The following is a 15,862-nucleotide window of genomic DNA, read 5'->3' on the forward strand; positions in this document are numbered from 1 at the left end:
TATTAAGTCTTGCGTAATTTAATAAAATATAAATAATCTAATGAAAATATAAAGAATACAAATAAATATAAATAAAATAAAAATATATCTGCAATCTGATAAAATATAAATATAAATTAAAATATATAAATTATCCTATTTAAAGACTCCTATTCGATCTAAATAGGTAATATATTGGAAGAAGCTGCAAAATGAATATACGACTAGAAATTAAAGTATTACTGATCAGTGATCTTGCTTCTAATAGCAAATTTCAAATCGTTCATCCGTAATAATCGAAAGCGCACCGTATAAATTTGCCTTTACTTAGCTGCACATGTAGCACACATATTGTACGTATAATATATACATATTAACGCACATAAGTTGTAGTTAAGCGCCAAACGATATGCTGTCGCGAGGTTCGCTTAACGACGTGAATTTGCGATCTTGTCCGGCCAAATTGAATCGTCCACCCCAGGAGGAAGCATTACATCACGGGGAATTCATTGCTGTTGTGCACCAAGAAGCCATCGAAGGAGCTACCTCGCCTCTCAACGGCTTAAATTATCGTTACATTCGCGAGGTAGCCGACTATCTCGCGCATATAGAGGCGGCTTTTATTTATTTGCAAATAATGGCACATTGTTGACCGGTTTAGCAGCTCGAACTTCCGTATATATAAGATGATCTCTTAAACTTAAACGATCATTATATTCTCATCCTTCATATTTTCATATAATTATTCGTTACCAATTCCAATATTAATATCTATTTGAGATTTTTGATATTTTAACAAGCAGGAAGTGAGTGGAATTAACACGGATTTTTAATAACAAAAAACAAAAATACGCTAAACGTAAGAGCATTCAGAAAAAAGAATGATTAATTGTTATGTTAATTTTTTGTTTATCGCAAATTTACAATCTATTATTATTTTTATTATTTATTATTTTATTTTATTTTTATTTATTATTTTATTATTTATTTTTATTATTTTAATTATTATTTATTTTTTTCTCTTCTAGTGATTTCTACAAGCAGTTGTAGATATCTCACGGCTACTTCAGAATCGCGTATCCTCGGTAAGTTATGTTTGTCATTCGAAGCATTTCCATAAATGCCATTGTAATCAGATACTCATTCACGTGGATCAGGTGTCTTTTCACGAGGTTGGTTCTATAAATAAATCATTGCGATAAAAAGGCATAATGATTTGCATTTATAATAATGTTTCTCTTGCACCGAAGTAATCTATTTTACGAGTCGCCTTAAAAATCGCTCAACGAATTATTTTACGTAGAATTAATTAATAATGCAAATGATTGAATAAATTTTTTTTAAACAACAATTTAGAATAAAAGGTAATATTATTTTTTAAAGATAGATAGTCTATACTATCTATTGTATATTAATATTGCAATATATTGATCTTTTTCAAGATCTCCACCATCATTTTCGTACCTGGACACGTGTCGCGAAATATTTTTAAGAAATGCTCCGAAAAATTTCGCGACCCTTTATTTCGTAATCTCGCAGAATCTATTTGAAACAACGACGAACAGAAACTGTCGTTTACGCAGCGAGAGTGTTTTCACGACCATAAATCGATTCTTTCTCTCCTTTATAGACCTAAACGCGAGACCAGCAATTTATGAGGTACCAAGCATCGTTAGGTTTAATCTCCTCGTTAAAATATTCCAGAAACACATCATTTATCATCGCCTACTCGCTCCTACCAATTAATATTAGACAGAATAACAAAATAAATTTTGTTGCTAAAAGTACAGAGAACTATCATGTGTTTGTTGCACTTTGAGGAAGAATATTAAAATTTAAAAGAATTTTATTTGTTAATTATAATTATAATATATAAAAAATTGTCCTTTCTGAGTTTTTCTCAGTAGAATGTATTTATATACTTGAAACCGGATTTTATCAAAGTATTTATTTTTTATTTTACGTGTTTATCAATATTTATTTAATGCAGTATTTATTAATATTCACGTCATTCAATCTCCGCAATTAGATTCTTTCTCGCTAGATTAAATAAAATGATGGCAAATATTCTGCAACATATCCCATTAAATCTCGTCGTTCTCTCTCTCTCTCTCTCGTTGTTCTTGTATATCCTAAAACAATTAGTTTCACGAAGATTACAACTCTCGGCCAGATTAATCGGTGCAACGTCAATACATTTGAGGCCATTATCGATGTCCAAGAGGAATACTTGGCAAATGCATCAGCGTGTTTTTCCCCGACGATGACGCTCGTCCTTCTGGCGCGGAAATAAGACGCAACGATATAAGAGCAAAAGGTAATTTCGCGTTGATTTAAGTTAAATCGCGCTCGATCAATATTCCGGACAGGTGACGTCCTTCCTTACGTTCGCCTCCTCGCCTCGCGATACGAAGGTAACTAACGTCTGTCGGGATACGTCTTCGCGTGTCTCTACCCGGTCCAGGACCTCGCTGGGCGTTAGGTTGGCATGTTAGCGGTGTCGTGGGTAATGACAGGCGCGGTGAACATTATGCTAAGTGCGAGAGATCAGGTTCTTTTCGTCCTCTTGGATCTTTTTGCGATCGCTTCTTTTTTTTCCTTTTTTTTCCTTTTTTTTCTTCGCTCGTTGCCTCCTCCCGCCAATCATCAACGGGGCACTACCATAATGATTAAGGCCCTTCCATCTAAGGCCCGTAAAATCGTCGAACCTTCTTCTCCCCTTCGAGGATCTCTCTCCTTTTCGCACTCTCTCCTTTTCCCACCCTCGACGTTGCTTATAAGTTTTCAATAAAGAAGCACGCGACGCGCCGCGTCGTAGAAATAATTTCTTCGAAGTTGTTTCGCCTCGTTTCTCGAGTTAAATCGATAGCAACGGCGATAGGCATCGCCCGTTGAGAACTCGCGCGAGAACAGGCGCCGGCTGTCAATTTTTGTGTAGATGGGTGTTAAACGGAGGCGTCAACGTGCGAGAGGAGAAAATGCGGTAGACCTTGAAGCGCTACGCTTTTTCTCCGTTCAGTTCTATATGATGGGCAGACGATACGCGAGATAAAGTAAGGCTATTTTACAATATCAGCAGCATCCAGATTTAAAATAATTGAAGGATCTAAGTGATCGAAGCTATAAAAAAATTTATTTATATATGAAATGGCAATCGAAATATCGAGAAGTTATTGTAGATTTCTGATCAAAAGATTTGATTAAATGTATTTTTATTTAGTTCATATATTATATTAATTTATTAAAAATTTATTGCGTTTATAATATTTTTACAGTTGAAATAACGAAAAACATATATCAATGTTACTGATGGAACATTTATGGTTTAAGGATGGTTAGACATAAAAAATAAACCTTATATAAATTAAACATATATGTTATAAAATCCAAGCATGAATATGAAATAATAATATTGATAATATTTAAGCAATGAACACAGTTTGACAAAAGGTGGTTTCAATAAAAAAAAATTATTTAAGAAAATAATTTAGATAAAAAAATAATGAATTATTTCTTCACATATTGACTACTTTTCTATACATCAGGATTAATGATTGTAAAAATAAAAATTCTAATGTAGCTATTTTTGTCTAAAAAAAATTATTTTTATAAATAATCTCCATAAATTATTAATTAAAAATTTTTATGAATACAAGTTATATATAAAATCATACAGAACACAGATAGATTTATATCGTTTACGCAACGATAAGTACTTGATCCAATATCTTATGTTAGTTATTTCTGTAATAAACTACTTCACACTTCCTTACACTTGCCATACAACACCATTATCAACTTGTAATCTGAGGCTATAATACAAATTCGTAAAGCCCAATTTAAATAACGAGCTGCTTGAAATGTTCGGACATAAACGATAATCCGGCTAGTAAATCGGCGGTCATGCATAAAATTTGTACAAGTGTGCATAAGTGCATTCATACCTTGTATCCGCGAGAGCACATTTACATATGCGTAAAATCAAGATTATCGCGAAACATATCTAGACTCATTTGCATCATATTAAAAAGTATCTCTCTCTCTCTCTATCTCGCTTTCTTGTAAAAAAAAGTTTTATATTCTTCGATTATATATTTTAAATATTTTTTTATATATTTTAAAAATATTAAAATATTAAAGTAATTAAAATAATACTATTCTTTGAATTTTAATTGGTATTTTTTTCACAAATATATCTGTATGAAATCTGAGAATAATATCCCATTTACTTCACAGTCAATATCCTACGAAATCTAACTTTAATTGATATTAAATAAATATCATCATTGTGAATCACATGCTATGGGTTGTTGAATATAAGCGCCCCTGTGGCCTAATGGATAAGGCATCGGTCTCCTAAACCGGGGATTGTGGGTTCGAGTCCCACCAGGGGTAAATAAAGTATATTTTTTTATGTCTAACCATCTTTAAACCATAAATATTCCATCAGTAACATTGATATATATGTCTCTCGTTATTTTATCTATAAAAATATCATGTGTAACCAGTGTAACTGTAGCAAAATAACATTTAAATAAATTTATTTTTCACAAGAACAAATAACATATATAATGTTACAAACTATATTTATAAAAAATAACGAAGAAATATATGTGTTTATATATGTAATTAATAAAATTTTCTTAATACCGATTTGATGTAATAGGTTGCATCATTATTTGCCATCATTTTCGTATAAAAATATACACAATTATCACAAAACATCTCTCAAAAAAGCTAACTAACAATAAAATTATTCTAAAGATTGAAAAAAATTAATGTATTTTAGTGTTAATCAAAATCTGATAAAACGCTGGTCAATTTTTTGATGGACGTGAATCAATTTCATGCATATCTTTCGTGTATCTGTCGCAAGAATTTGAGGAAGAGAAAGTCCATCTAATGATAGACATGAGATTGCAGTTTATTGCTTCTGCTCGAAATATTCAAATAAATTAAATTAATAGCCGCATAAACGTAGGCTGGGTGGTCCGAATGATTCTAATGCGAACATCCTGCTCGGGTTAATCGGGCTAAGAAAATATTTTGAAGAGTTGTTCGTGGACTTGACTTTCGGCCTTGCGATAAAATCGATCCTTCCAATTCATAGAAGAGGGTAGTAGTTATATTATCGGTCCTGAGGAGATCTCAATGTCCGAAGAGACGTGTAATGGTCTATTTTATTGGATATTCGATGTGATCGGCAGGAATTTCCTTTCCTCAATATACGTCACAGATTAGAAGTGTCGTGTTTAACTCTCTGATATTTTTTCTTTTTTGTTTAAATACAATAAAAAAAAAACGTTATACAAGAAATATATCTCTAGTTTAGTTTACGGAAGATAATTTATATATTAAAAAAATTTAACAAATATCCTTAAATTAAAAAAAATGTTTCATATTTTAAAATTTTAATTTATCCTTGTATTTTCTAGAATATAATTATATAAATATATAAAATTTCGTATATAATAATACTATTTATTTTCAATTTTATAAACTAGAATTGTTTCTCTAATGTCATTTTATAAGGGAAATTTATACATATTTTAATCCTTTAAATTCCATGTATTACATTATTCAAGGATAATGAATATATAGAATTATCTTTCCATTTTCTTCATTCTTGTTTTTCCTTCGTATAAATTATCGCCTATATTATCGCTATGCAAATCGCGCGAACACGTCCTAGTTTTGTTGCATTTTGGCACCGGATGATACGAGGGAATTATTTGTCTCTCGTTTATCTCTGACGCGCGTTTATCGCGATCGATTTCTCTATTTCCGGAATCATGTTAAGGCGCTACTCGCTCGTCTTTTTCTTTCTCTTTCTCTTTCTCTCATCTGTACGAGAGAGCCGCGTGTCGAATCTCCGATCCGATGCGGAGGCACGCCGAGAAAATAAACGACGTGGTCTCGAATCTCGTGCGAATAACGCGATAACGATTGCCGGGTTCGCGCGATATACCACAGAAGAAGAAGGTGGGTCATGTGATTTGTGATCGAGAGAGGAGATCTCGTTATAGGGGAGGAGACGTTGGGGGATGCTGGATTATGCGTTGCATACTGATGCACTAGTGTGTGCATTCGATGCAGTCAGATCTGTATCTGCGTACAGGCTATGTACTACAAGTCTGGTTGTGCGAAGCGGATCGGACACACCATCGATTTCTTAGGAGAAATAAACCTGTTTCTCTCGTCCTAGGGAGAGGGACATTTTCTCCGGTAATTCGGCAAGATCCGTCTGTCCTTTTACGTTGACGAAAGCATTAATATGTAAAACGATCGTATTCGATATTATCAGAATAATTCACAATTAACATATAAAATCTTATGGAATGATATTCTATTTAAATCTGCAGACAAAAAAAAATTCTTGATGAAATATTAATCTTAATATAGATCACACACATTCACTATTTCTTAAATTTTAATTAAATATATCTCATAATAATAATATTGAAACTAAAATTAAAAGTTTTTTTATTTAAAATTAAAATAAAGAAATTTTGCACTACTGCAAAAATTTTATTTGTAAAATCTTAACTTAAGGCTGCTCTCTAAAAATAAATATAAATACGAATATAAGTAATAAACTAAGAAAATAAAAATAGCAATTTATTCCAATCGTTGATAATTAAATCTTTTATAATGTAAATAATTATTTGATCTTTTTAATATCCTTCGATTGAGAGGAAGAATTGTAAAGTTTAAAAATTTTAAAAATATAGGGAAGTATTATCTCGTATCGAGTGTAGAAAAATCTTGCCATCATCCGGGAGCGTTGCCAGGTTGCGTGTTACGTGCAAACTACCCTGAAATTATCACGCGGCGCTCTGTGATTAACCGATTCGGCATTTTTCTCGTGGCCGTGTGTTTCGCCCACGTCCTTTTCAACCTTTGAACCAGTCTTGTCTTAACCGCCCATGCTCAAAATGATTGACAGTGAACAAATTATTAGGTTCTCTTACGAAATATGAATAAGGTTGAATAATTTATTTTCTTCCCATCTTATTGTTTCCTATCTTCCCGATCTTATTGTTTGTCTCTTTTGTCTTTTAATACAGATTATCATTAAACAATAGTAGAGATAGAAAAACAGCGTATAATTGATTTTGCATATAAAACATAATTGAAAGAATTCATAATAATCATTAATACTAAAAAGTGTAAAATTTTAATTTTTAATCTATGTTTAATAAACTATAGAGAATACGTTGCAAATATTGAAAAAAATTCATATAAATCTTTTAAATTTTATCTGCATCTTATCAAATTATAATAGTAGGAAATATTCATTATATGATAAACGATATGTTGATATGAGATTTGCATAACACAAATATTGACAGCGAAATTTACAGAATCTATGATTATCTTAATCGACCCTTTTCATTGTAGATTATAGTACGTAGTCCCAAAACGAGATCTGTTGGCGATCTCCAAATCATTATTTATTGCTTGCTACACTACGCACTTAGACGACCATCGTACATACATGTAAACCGAAAATAATAGGAAGGGAATAAACGGGAGAAGAACGAGATCTCTCTCCTCGTGGCCGGCGGCGCTTCTTAAATCATAATCCCCTTAAAATATTCAATTACACCGGCATTGTTCGTCGTTGATGCATAGCACGGTAACACGCGATGTGCACCGGCTCCACCTTTTGCACGCATCCACTTACGGTGTGATGTGTGCGTGAGCATATGGGATACCCACAACACTCGGTGGAACATCGCCCACATCGCTATCGGTCCATTAGCCAAATAATGGGTACCTAACGCGCCACATCCCACGCGCTAACGCTAATTTCATGGTGGTTTAGGAAGCGTTAATTAATTTAGACGAATCACCGTGCACGTTCATTAGCATTAACTCATCGCCGTGATGATGGCCGACGTGGGTCACGTTGTAGCGTGTGATTCGATGTGCCTTCCTTCGACGACGAGGAAGGTGTACTACATACATTCGTCACCGATGCGGTAGGTATCGATTATATCGCAAGGAAATAGTCTGCCACGTGAGAAGACAATAGCATATTTCGTTTTTGTACACAAAGAGAATTTTCTCTTAGAATTTATCCTAAAAATCATGGTAATCGTGGGACAATATAGCATGGAATTTATTTTATGAGAATTTCTCTGATTAATATTTATCACAATAAAAATATCTATTACAATAAAATATAAAATGTGTGATTAATTTTACTACAGTTTAGTAAAATTAATCAAACATGTTTTATATTTTATTGTAATATTATTTTTATTGTGATAAATATTAATCAGAGAAATTCTCATAAAATTCTTTCCATACCATAATGTCCCACGATTACTATGATTTTCAGGGAAATTCTAATAGAAAAAGTGTATGTTTATCAGATGAATATCGAGTGTAAAATTATAAAAAGAAGGAACGTTCTACCCCTATTAAGCTGGCCCCACCACCAACGCCAAATAAAGTCGCACCTATCGATTAATTTAGTGCTAATTATGTGCTAATTTGTTGCCGTAGTCCGGATTTTGTCGCTCAAACCGTTTAGCAGGAATTAATGTTCAAAGTGGGGGGGCTGGCTTGACATTAAGCTAGCCCCCTCCCATAGTGAAAAAAAAATCGCACCTATCAATTAATTTAGTGCTAATTATGTGCTAATTTGTTGCCGTAGTCCGGATTTTGTCGCTCAAACCGTTTAGCAGGAATTAACGTTTAAAGTGACATTAAGCTAGCCCCCCCCATAATGAAAAAAAATATATAGAATGCTCCGCGCTGTGTCGTCAAGTAAAAGTAACTCTAAAAATGTGTTGATCTTTTGTTTTTGGTATCAAAATAATCTACAGACAGTGTACTAACCAAATAAATGCAAAACTGAATTTGTTGCTCGATTTAAACTATTTAATTAAAGACTTCGTCGCCGCGGAACATATATGTCGCGCGGAAAAATATCATAAAATTGATAAAAAAATTAGTTGCTCGGCTGTTTTTTGTATTAAAATGATCTACAAACAATGTACTAACTAAATAAATAAGAAATTGAATTTGTTGCTCGATTTAAACTAATTAAAAACGAGACTGTCGCCGCGGAACATATGAGTCGCGCGAATTTATACCATTAAAATGATAAAATAATTTGTTGCTCGGCAATTTTAGGTATAAATATAATCTACAGACAATATATTAACTAAATAAATAAGAAATTGAATTTGTTGCTCGATTTAAACTGATTAGAAACGAGACTTTGTCGCCGCGGAACATATATGTCGCGCGGAAAAATATCATAAAATTGATTAAAAAATTAGTTGCTCGGCTGTTTTTGGTATTAAAATGATCTACGAACAATATGCTAACTAAATAAATGTAAGACTGAATTTGTTGCTCGATTTAAACTAACAAAACACGACACTTTTTCGCCGCGGAACATATACATCGCGCGAACTTATATCATAAAAATGATAAAAAAATTAGTTGCTCGGCTGTGTTTGGTATTCAGTTTTGCATTTATTTAGTTAGCATACTGTTTGTAGATTATTTTAATACCAAACACAGCCGAGCAACTAATTTTTTTATCATTTTTATGATATAAGTTCACGCGACGTATATGTTCCGCGGCGAAAAAGTGTCGTGTTTTGTTAGTTTAAATCGAGCAACAAATTCAGTCTTACATTTATTTAGTTAGCATATTGTTCGTAGATCATTTTAATACCAAAAACAGCCGAGCAACTAATTTTTTAATCAATTTTATGATATTTTTCCGCGCGACATATATGTTCCGCGGCGACAAAGTCTCGTTTCTAATCAGTTTAAATCGAGCAACAAATTCAGTTTTGCATTTATTTGGTTAGTACACTGTCTGTAGATTATTTTGATACCAAAAACAAAAGATCAACACATTTTTAGAGTTACTTTTACTTGACGACACGGCGCGGAGCATTCTATATATTTTTTTTCATTATGGGGGGGGCTAGCTTAATGTCACTTTAAACGTTAATTCCTGCTAAACGGTTTGAGCGACAAAATCCGGACTACGGCAACAAATTAGCACATAATTAGCACTAATTTAATCGATAGGTGCGACTTTATTTGGCGTTGGTGGTGGGGCCAGCTTAATAGGCGTGAACGGTTCTCTTAAAAATTTAGAAATTCAGGAAATCTAGAAATAAAATAATTATTCTTTATTTAATTTTTTTGTAAATTCTTTCATTTACTAAATTTTCATACTGAGCATCAGTATCTTTTAAGAAATTTTATAAAATTTTAAGTCTATTATCGCGCGAAATCACATGTCTAAGAATATGGTATATATTTAAAATAAAATAATAGAATTGTGTATTGAAGACGTACTAAAATTTGTAAAATTATTTCTAATTTCAAATAATTTTATGTCAAGTACTTTGAAAGATATCCAGAAGTTATATTGAAAAAGTGGGTAAATGTATCACGATCAATTCACAATCTCAAAGAATTCGCGATTTTCTATGCTGTCTCAAACAAAAAATATTTTTATATGTTCGTAATGACAGGCATCTAAAAATTCGGTCAACGCTATTATTATTATTATAGGATAAATTTAAATGCAATTATAGTGCAGTTAGTTTTAATTCAAAAATCTATTATTGTCTTGATAAAAATGTGGAAAACGTTTCATAAAAATAATTAAATCGCGAAATATAATAGAATATATAAAATACAATTTATTAATAGTCTGAAATTTTACATAATGCAAAGAATAAAATTAATATGAGCATGATTTTATCAAAACATTATAGAAGAAAGAATTATCAATTTTTATACAACTATAGAAGTTGCATATTTTTTAAATTATAATTTGCCAAACATTTCTTTGAAAAAAATGCACTATTTCTGCAGATAAGCTAAATGTATTTTTCACAGACACATCTGAACACGTCTCAATTGGAAATGTTTTTGATTAACGTGCTGCTGCAGGTAGCTTGACACGCGATGTGTGCGAATTGATTATGAATGTGAAAAACGATCAAACATATAAAGTCCATTCACGTCTACGTCGACGTCTACCTACGCTACTGATACTATCATGCTAATCAGACCACATTCATGTGTCATCGTGGCGGCGTTCTTATCCCATACCTTATCGCCAGATTATCATTTAGTATCGCATTGTGCACGCTCGAGGATGATAGCAAAATGTTTCAGCCGAGCTGTCTACAACGGGTGGACTTGTAAAAGTGCAAAAAATTATTTTCCATTTAAAAATTGCGGACAATCATATCAGGAAACAGAATTAACGAAGTGAGAGTGAGCGTTGATTAAATCAAAAGAATATAAATAATCTACATTCAATATATACTATATATTTTTCTAAATATAAAGTCACGGTGTAATTCTGAATTAAATTTGAATTCTAAAAAATAAAAAAATGAATCATAGGAATTAGATTTAATTCAGTGATTTTCACATCTCTGTAAAAATTTAATTTATCTCATAAATGTAATCTAGTTCTTTCTGGATGATGTTACGAAAACTCTCCACGTTAATTATCCTTCCTGTTCTCGACTTCCCTCAAGGGATCGACAAGCTGAACGGTATCGAATAGCATCGTATTGGATGCAACATGTGCACACACGTGCGCGCCCTGACGATTCGTCGAGGTCCTTAATCGTGTAGCGTCGAAGCTCCGATCTGATTTATCGTTTATCGTCGATAATACGAAGGTGTACGCGGTCGATCGATCACTCTCTCGCGTTCGAATTATTCGAAGGTACACGAACGACGATGTTGCACGCCGCGCACGTCGAAAGGGAGAAAGGTTGCATAAATGTGTACATAAATGGTGATATGAATAATGGCGCGTAACTTTTAGAGCAATCTTAAAAATGAGTGTGTAATGGATGCTTATAAGGCAAAGATGAATCGCTCACAATACATACATTTCATTTTAAAAGAGAGGCATTAACATTTTGGAAATTTATTTATATGTCTAGGATAAAAAATCAGCACTTTTTTAAATATCAAATAAATTTAAAGACCCATATTTTATACATAATGTCAAATTTAATTATCATTTCTTATATTTTGTATATTATAAATAGAACAGATATACATTTTTTAAATTATATAATTCTTGAATCGTATAGATAAGGATAGTTAAAAATAAAAATTGATAAATTAAAATATAAAAATTCAATTAATAAATCAAATAAAATATTCTTTTATTCAATCTCAAATGGATTTTATTTTAATAAAAATTTGTATATATAAACTCTTCAATTTATAACAATATTTAATGTTAGAATTTTTCTTGAAGAGTTTTTCTTCAAGAATAGCGCACTTCTATATAGAAAGAAAGTTTTCTCTTAGAATTTACCCTGAAAATCATGAGACACTATGGTATAAAAAGAATTTTATGAGAATTTCTCTGATTAATATTTATTACAATAAAAAAATAATAGTATCTATCACAATAAAATATAGAATATGATTAATTAAATTTACTATGTAGTTTAGTAAAATTAATCAAACATATTTTATATTTTATTGTAATTTGTAATAGATATTATTTTTTATGGTGATAAATATTAATCAGAGAAATGCTCATAAAATTCTTTCCATACCATATTGTCCTATACGATTACTATGATTTTCAGGGTAAATTCTAAGAGAAAATTCTCTCTATGTAAGTTATTTAAAAAATTAATAGATTTAAAAAGTGGCAGTAATCTCTTGAGACGTATAATCACGTTCTATAAATCAAATCATATAATTCATGTTTTTTTTTTAAAGAATAAAACATATATTTATTTATATTCGAACAAATAAGTTTAATGATCCAATTAGTGTAAGGTACATCGATCACGAAAAAGGTTGATCCAATTACGGACTAATATTTGGACATGTAAATTTTTTTCATTAGAAAAAAAAAAACATTTCTGAGTCATGCTATACACTCTGATCTTCCCACACATATGTGACTGCAGGAGTCTCCCTATAATGAATCTTGATCCAAAAGGATTCGGATATTGTCAATAGGAGGATCTCGATGGAAGGTAATAATAGAAGAAGATCAGGTCCATTAGTTACCGCAAACCGCTCGTCAAACAAGCCCCTGAATACGTAATGCACGATAACGTCGTGCCGTATCTCGTAATAATGCGTGATATATTGAACGTTTTCTGTTACCCGATAGAGAATTCTTATTTCCCGATATAAATTTTAATAATTCGCTTTTTGAAGTTTTTGAGCTATGTATTAAATTCGAGATTAAATTGCATCGTAAAATGCGTTTCCCGGCTTAATTTTTTAACTTAATTGAAAATATACTTTATTAAGTACATTTTATTTTAACATATTATTTTAACATATTATTTTTATATTTTACACAATTATTAATAAATTATAAGATACAATAATATTAATTAAAAAACAATTTAAGAATGTTAATATAAAATTTAGAATAGAACAATCATCGAGTGTGCGGTTATTTAATTCTATCTATTTTTACTAAATAAATATTCTCTCCATAGTAAATTAAAAAAATGTATGCACTAAATATAAAAATGCAATGGTATTCATATTACACATTTACGTACACATGATTACAATCGCACGTTAATAGAGTAAGGATGGTCTACTATAAATCCCCTCAAAATAAATCATATAGCTGTATGATGTAATAATTCGAAACGTTTGGCAAATTAAAATTTGATTTAAATAAATAACCATTAATAGATATTATTTTAGTTTGCTATAAAATTTGTCACAAATTATTTTATTTAATAAAAAAGATAAAATCAATATTTAACACATTCTTTCTTTCTTTCAATAATATTGTATTATTTAAGGAACACGAAAACTATAAATTAAGTATAAATAATGTTGTTTTTTGTTATAAATAAATAATGTAAATTTGCTTTTACAACTAATATAAAATCGTATAAAAAACAATCTTAAATTGACTTAGAGCTCATTATTATAAAATTTGTCATTTAGATTCCTTATCATTGTTCTCATTTATATAATAAAATATTTAATTTACAGAAATTATATATCGGTATCATTTAAATGAAATTAATTGAAGTTACTATCATATTTACATATGATTTCCGTGTATCGTATTTGTATGTTTGATGACTATTCACGAGAAGTAATTTGGATATCTCGCATAAATCGTGTGCGGACGTGCACCACTTCATGTACCACGACACTTTGGCAGTCCTGCAAACGTCCTATTCTCGCCGAATTCTTGGCAGCTATACAGTCAAAGAATGTCTTTAAGATTCTTGTACAAGTCAGTGAGATGACGGGACACGTTTGAGTGTCTCATAAACCAATTTTATCGGATGCGTGTACCATGAGGATCTATACGCGAACAATTATTACACAGAGAGAATTTTCTCGTAGAATTTACCCTGAAAATCATGGTAATCGTGGGACACTATGGTATGGAAAGAATTTTATGAGAATTTCTCTGATTAATATTTATTACAATAAAAATAATAATATATCTATCATACAATAAAATATAAAATATATTTGATTAATTTTACCATGCAGTTTAGTAAAATTAATCAAACATGTTTTATATTTTAGTGTGTAGATATTATTATTTTTATTGTGGTAAATATTAATCAGAGAAATTCTCATAAAATTCTTTCCATATCATATTGTCCCACGATTAGGCATGATTTTCAGAGTAAATTCTAACAGAAAATTCTCTCCGTGTACGTTTTGAATTTTGAAAGAAAGAAAGATACCGACTCTATATATATCGCGATTAGAAGATTATTTCTAATTAGATTAAAAAGAAACAAGTCGCAAACAAGATGAAAAAACATGAGATTTTTCCGTTTTTATTTATTAATGGCTATTCTTTCTAAAAAAGAATAATAGAAGCACAAAAAGATCATTATAGTTATTTTTCGATGTTTTCAATATTAATAATTATAAATTATTTAATTATTAAACTTATTTCACGAGAATGTGTTTTTCAATTTTTATAATTATATTGTATTTTTATACATATTTCAATATTTTTTTCATATTTTTTTTTTGTAATTTGCAAGAAAAAACATCCGATAGAGACATTATGCGATTTGAATTCAATTTTAATCTTACGAAATTAAATTATATATTAAAATTTTTTATTAAAAAATAATATCTAAATCTACAAACATATATCGAACTTTAAAAAAATATATTTTATATAATATTTTCTAAAAAGTACATTATAGTTGCATGCTAATCATAAATCAATATGAACCGCGTGAAAATTTTAGAAGATATATCCCGTCAAATTACCTCATAAATAATATAAAAGTGTCAAAAATATTCGATACAACTTTCCCATGCTTCTCACGGAGTAATTGATGGATACATGTGCCGTAACGAGGTGCGGAAAGGAAGCAGTTTAGAGATACATGCATTCTCAAATTAGGGTGTCTCGTAAAGAGCCGTGTGCATCTGCATTTGCGGACACAGCTTGTGGATACAAACTATGGCGCAAAACGCCAGTCATTTATCTGTCTCATTTTATAAGGCAAAGAATCTAGAATTCCTTAGAAAAAAGACATCCGGTATGTTCTCACAAACATCGCATGATCGATGAAACACGTATGTTAACGTCTAACTTGCAAGCATGGACGATTAAGAAATTTCTCGTTGAAAAAAGTTTCAAAGTATTAATGGTAATCCGTGATTGAAGACGCGAAATTAAACTATGGTATGCGCGTATATTTTTAAAATTGATTAGAAATTGAAAAAAATAAATTATAAACTGAGAAATAAATAATTATGGAATTTTTATATAAAATTGAGATCGGAATATTGATAGAAATTGAATAAGTATTATTAAAAGTGATTATTTAATTGAATGTTTCACTAAAAAAATATTATTTCAATTAATTTTAAATTA

The 15,862-nt window shown here is 30.7% G+C and overlaps 1 protein-coding gene and 1 non-coding gene across 3 annotated transcripts in view; one reads left to right on the forward strand and one right to left on the reverse strand.

The window, feature by feature from the left end:
• LOC145945938 (calcium uptake protein 3, mitochondrial) overlaps positions 1-15,862 on the reverse strand; it is a 30,898-nt gene that overhangs the window by 11,704 nt on the left and 3,332 nt on the right. The window lies entirely within an intron of this gene.
• On the forward strand, positions 4,302-4,374 carry Trnar-ccu (transfer RNA arginine (anticodon CCU)). The gene has a single exon. It is a non-coding gene; the product is annotated as a tRNA-Arg (tRNA).

This window comes from Prenolepis imparis, unplaced genomic scaffold, assembly GCF_030444845.1.
Source record: "Prenolepis imparis isolate NDT839.2.m4 unplaced genomic scaffold, iyPreImpa1.0 SCAF_15, whole genome shotgun sequence".
Taxonomy (NCBI): Eukaryota; Metazoa; Arthropoda; class Insecta; order Hymenoptera; family Formicidae; genus Prenolepis; species Prenolepis imparis.